The sequence below is a fragment of the Pteropus vampyrus genome, unplaced genomic scaffold (assembly GCF_000151845.1).
Source record: "Pteropus vampyrus isolate Shadow unplaced genomic scaffold, Pvam_2.0 Scaffold65, whole genome shotgun sequence".
NCBI lineage: Eukaryota > Metazoa > Chordata > Mammalia > Chiroptera > Pteropodidae > Pteropus > Pteropus vampyrus.
Genome location: NW_011888846.1, coordinates 1,084,451 through 1,090,534, shown reverse-complemented (window position 1 = coordinate 1,090,534; position 6,084 = coordinate 1,084,451).

Genomic DNA, 6,084 nt, shown 5'->3' with positions numbered 1-6,084 from the left:
GCAGGATGTGACCCAGCGCCTGAGTACATACCCTCCCGGACGCCCGTCCATCCTGCTCCTTAGAGTCAACACTGGATGGCATTTAGAGGACTGGCTACTTTATCGATAGCCTAAGTCTCCTTAAATCCATGCTGGAACAAGTCAGGGGATGAGATGTAAATACCTGTTATACAGCTGAACTCTGTGACCTTCAGAAAAGTGTTTACCTTCTCTGGGCTGTGTTTGTTCTTCGGAAAACTGGGAGAAAATGTTCCCCAGGCTCATGAGAACACTTGAAAGCTGCCTTACCCCCCATCCTCCAGCCTATTTTCCAATGAGACTGAAATTAAACCACCGCCAACACACAACTACCTATCTGACTTCCCCCAATTTCTCTGTTCATTTTAGAACTTTTAGGGTTGAAGAGGCTTTTCTCAATGTCTAACCCAAACTCCTTCTTCCAGAAGCAGACATCTTACAGAAAGACTAGCAAGGTTCCATCGGGGGGCCCTGAAGCGCTTTGGAAATATGAGCTCTGAAGATTAATAGGAACATGGCCATGTGGCCATTCGTATGCTTGGCAAAGTCTGTCTACATATGCTTCTGTGTGCCAGTGTGAGCATGTGTGTGTTCATGCCGATGTGTGTGTGATGAAGCATACAAGTGTATACAGGAGTGTGAGTAAACAGATCTTTGAGTCACACAGGCAAGCCCATCTTGGCGGGCTTTGTCTTCCCTTTGGTTGCCATGACAGCAGCGAAGGCCTCCAGATCAGTAAACAAAGTTCCCAGTGTGTATTGAATCTGGAGGAGGGGTCTGGAGCTGGAGGCGAACTAGAGCCAGATAGTCCTCAGACAGAGTGTTTTTTATCAAAGTGGACCTACCAGAACATCTTCCTCACTAGATCAGTGTAGAGATGCCTGTCCGGGTGTCCTGTGACTCTGTGATGACGTTACACAGGCAGGAATTTCAGGCTGGTGCAAGGCTTCAATGAACCTCACCTCTAATCACCAAGAGTGAGTCACCGCATGATAAATTCTAAATATGTCAATGACCCAAGCCCCTCCCATCACTCTACAGACTAAAACCCATCATTTTGATTTATCAACATACAGATTAGCCACTTTATGAATTATCTGTGGCAATGACCTCTTTATAGGTCCATCAATTAATAAAATACGAATCAATTTTACTATTAACCTAAGTATGATTTAAAAGACAACTCCACCTCCCTGCCTTAAATGTTTTAGATGGTACACCTTGTCTACGATTATGCAATTCCTGCACTTCATTTAATTGTGACTAATATAAAATTGGCTATGTATCAGTAGTTGATTTTTACAAATTATGTCTCTCATGTAAACTGCTAGAAAACAAAAGTAGTGACAAATGTAAATTCACTAACTAGGATTAAAGAGAAAATTCTACTTAACCATACGGCACAAGATTAGCCTCCCTAAATTCCCGTAGCTGAAATTTAGGAGTCCAAACCTTGCCTACATAAGTGACACCTGGAGGAGAGGCCCGTCCACGCTCAGCCCCAACTGACTTTTCTTTTATCTGTGTGCAAGCTGTACCATGCGGGGGACTGCAGGTTATCCTCCCAGAATTAAAAAAAAAAAAAAAAAACAGCCAAAAATTAGGGATAATGGAATTGGGTAATGAGTAGTTACAATGAAACATAATTTGTATTTTCCTCAGTCTTACTCAGATATAATCGACATATATAGCATTGTATTAGTTTAAGGTATATAGCATAATAATTTGAGATAGATATAGATATAGATATCTATATAGAGAGATCATTTCACTATATAGAGATAGAGATATATCTATAAATCTATATCTCTATCTCTATATAGTGAAATGATGACCATGATAGGCTTGGTTAACATCTGTCACTTTATATAGTTAGACATTTTTTCTTGTGATAAGAACTTTTAAGATCTACTCTCTTAGTGAATTCAGTTATGCAGTAGTGTTATCAACTGCAGTTACTATGTTATACATTAGCTCCTCAGGCCTTATTCATCTTACAGCTGGAAATTTGTGCCTTTCGACCAACTTTACTCGTTCTCCCCAGTCTCAGTCCCCACTTCTGGCAACCACCAATCTGTCTTCTATGAGTTCAGTTTTGTTAGATTCTCTCTATAAATAAGATCATACAGTATTTGTCTTTCTTTGTCTGATCTATTTCATAATGCTCTCAAAGTCCATTCATGTCATTGCCAAAGGCAAGATTTCCCTTTTTATGGCTGAATAGTATTCTGTTGTATATTATACATACCACATCACCTTTATCCATCCTTCGATGGTCGTTTGGATTGTTTCTTTCTTGGCTGTTGTGAATAATGTTGCAGTGAATGTGATGCACATATCTTTTTTGAATTAGTATTTTTGTTTTCTTCAGATATATACCCAGAAGTAGAATTGCTGGGTCATAGGTAGTTTTATTTTAATTTTTTGAGGAACAGCTATTCTATTTTCCATGGTGGCTGCATCGATTTACATTCCCACTAGTAGTACACAAGGATCCCCTTTTCTCCATATCCTCACCAGCATTTATCTCTTGTCTTTTTTATAATAGCCATTCTAACAGGTGTGAGGTGATATCTCATTGTGGTTTTAATTTGCATTTCCCTGATGAGCAGTGATCTTTAGCGCCCTTTCATATACCTGTTGGTCATCTGTATGTCTTCTTTGGAAAAATGTCTCTTCAGTTCCTTTGTCTATTTTTAATCAGATTTATTTATTTATTTATGCGCTTGAGTTGTATAAGTTCTTTATATATTTTGCATAATAACCCCTTACTAGAGAGATGATTTGCAAATATTTTCTCCCATTCTTTATGTTCCTTCCTCATTGGAGTTTTATCATTATACAATATCTTACAAGAATCCAGTCAGGACCCTAGAGTAACTCATACTCATTCCTCCCCCTGGTTATAGGCAGAGGGTGTTTCTGTCCTTCCGACGTCATCGGTACTTACTGATGAGGAAGCTGAAACCGAGAGGTGGCTGTCCAGGTTATCAGCAGCAGTTGTCACCTGGATACCTAGCTCTGAGAACAGACCTAGTCGTATTTCTGCCAATCACGTGGGAATTTGTTTCTGTTCCCTGGGTTGGGGAATCCGGAGTCGAGACGCATCCCGTCTTGAGTTCCATGACGTCTGCGGGGGTGGAAGCACTGGATGGGGCACATGAAAAGGAGCTGATTACCCATCCTCGTACCTAAGCTACAGGTACGAGGATGGGTAATCAGCTCCTTTTCATGTGCCCCATGAAAAGGGGCACATGAAAGAGTCCAATGCCCAGAGGACTTAAGGGATGTGACACTCTTCTCCTGTCGGCCAGATCGCCTCTTTTTAAACTTTCTGTTCCTTAATCCAAGAGAACTGGATAAATTGACATATTCGCAGGGCCAGTTTTTGAGGTAACTTTCAATAGGAGTTTGACAATGGTCAGTGGATGGCTAAGATAATGATCACATGCTTTATCTTTGCAAAAGCATCATCATCTGAATAACTCCCAGGATCCTTTGGGAAGAGGATAGAGTACTCAGCTCCTCAGAAGAAAGGGGGACCAGTGGGAGGAAAGTGCTTACCTCTCCTAGCTCTGCATATATACTCACGAGACTGGTGGGCATGCTGAATTTAAGGTTAGAATAGTCACTGATTTTCAGTAGGTAATAGAGCTGAATCCTGTTTGTCCCTGTTCGTTCCAGAATGCAATATCCATATAAATAAACGATGACTATGATATAGACACAGAAATCAAGCCGTACATCATAAGCTTGACTAAAGCACGAATTTTATATGAGGTTTATTAATCCAACACACAGCGATGGCTTTTTATGCTGCCCTATTTCAAAGATAGTGATTCTAGAAGAAAAACACAAAAACTCTCATTTTCATATCCTTATTTTCCTCAACCTTGGGCTGACTGTAATTCCACTTTGTTGATTTTAAATGTTGATGTCTACATAACATAAAAGACACTGAGACATTGTGAAAATAGCACTTAACCTGGAATCAGAAGACATCAGTTTGAATTTTGGCTAATTGGGTGATCTTGGATAAGAACCTTTCTGAATCTCCCAGGGTTTTCACAATGCAAGTGAAATAATTTACATGAAAGTTATTTGTAAATGAATATTTTTATAAATTTGTTATATGAATATTAGTTCTTAATATGTTATTTCCATCATCTATGGAATCTACTGTACTACCAGGGCTTGGATTAACCTTCATAGGTCCTTGTTGGAATGTGATACCGTGAAGGCTTTGCGTGGCTTCGTGGAAGCTGCAGACTAGTCAGATAGATGAGCCATGGGCCCAATTACGACAGTAAGGGAGGGAGAAGTATCATGAAAGACTTGGGAGCCAGGCTGTCTGCCCTGGGCTCCCAGGGGAAAATCAAAACAGAAGAGGCCACTTGATAAACACCGGACGGGAGGCCCCCACGCAGTCCTTCTTCGCCTGAGGTGCAGGGGCTGCTGAGGAAGTAACACTTTTTGTTTATTCTCTTTCACCAAGAGGCTTCTTAAAAAGCCCAAGCCAGATTTGGTGGGCTCTGGGCCTGTGAGCCCGGTAAAGGTGCCAGGTGGGTGGGAAGGAGGAAACGGGGGCCCGTGATGATGGCGGAGAGCAGAGAAGCCAGCTGGTGAGACCCAGAGCCAGGACGTTTCCAAATGCACGGGGAGGTCAGCCTGGGGGGTTTTGACCTGTCCCACCAGAAACTGAGCTATGTGGTCATTCAGGGGGGCCAGATAGAGGTGACACACTACATACTTTAGAAACTAATTCTACAGAGATTTTAATGGAGCCAAACAAAGAGAAACAGTAGTGGCAGTGTCCAGGAGTTACCTGGCAGCTGGTACAGTCCCACAGATTCACCTGGCTTTCTCTGGGTCCGTGCAGAGATGGAGCATCCTTTCATGCAGGCCTTTGGTGACCGGAGCAGAGCTAACAGTATGCTCACCAAGTCAGCTTGGATGTTTTTCATTAAAAAAAAAAAAAAATCTATTGATCATATACTATGTGCCAGGCCTAGCCTAGTCCAGAAGGATACAAAGTTGAGAAAGACACAGGATGTTTTCTGAAAAAGCTCACCTAAAGGGAGAAATAGTCACAGGTATAACTCACCACAATAACGGTCTGGCCGTAAGATGAGATGTAAGGAGTTGGAGGAAAGGTAGAATGGAAGCCAGATGAGTAAGGAAGTGGGGTGGGCGTGGAGGGAAAGGGGAAAGCTAAACAGAAGAGGTGATATTTCAGCCTGGCTTTGCAGAAGATTTTGACAGACAAAGAAGAAGGATATTCCAGGCAGAGAAGCAATGTGAACTAAGCCTAGAGAGCCCGCACTGCACTGCATTTTCAGGAATAGCGAGAAGTGTGCTGTGGTTGGAGCGTGACCGAGGTGGGCGGCAGGCAGGCACGGGGTGGGTACGAATGATGGGAGGTGAGATTTGGAGAGAAAGGCCCTGGTCAGACTGCGAAAGACTCAGAAGGCCATGTTAGTTGTCTGTACTTCATTCAGCAGCAGGGGTAAGAGGCTGGGTGGGGGTTGGGGGAGGGGGGTGTAGGATAGGAGCCGGAATTTAGAAGATCGGAGGGTCATGGTCCCTCTTGGTGACTGTGTGTCCTTGGACAATTTCTCCCTCAAAGGGCCTCTTAACTCCCCTTAGCTTCAGGCCCCTGAGCTGGGATGGGAGATGCTGAGGGCTTACTATGTTCCCCTGGTCACAGCTGCTTAAAGTCTCCTTTGACAAAGGTGTGCTTGAACCCTTCCTGGATTCCACCCAAGCAAAGTCGAAAAATTAAGATACATAAAGAAAGTAGCAAACAAATACGCTGGGCAGAGGTGTGGGCGTGAAGCGCTTGGGCTCTCGAAGCAGACAAGTCTGGATTCCAATCCTGGCTTCGTTTCTTAAACTCGAACAAGTTGTTTAATTTGTGTGTGTGTCGGGTGCGGGGTGGGGGCGGGGTGCAGCAGGGGACAGGAGGGAGTGAGGGGACACAGGGAGTGTGTGGGGATGGGGAGACTTGGAGGATGCATGGGGGCCCGGCCTGATGCATAGGGACAGCAGGGGACGATAAGTGGTCCT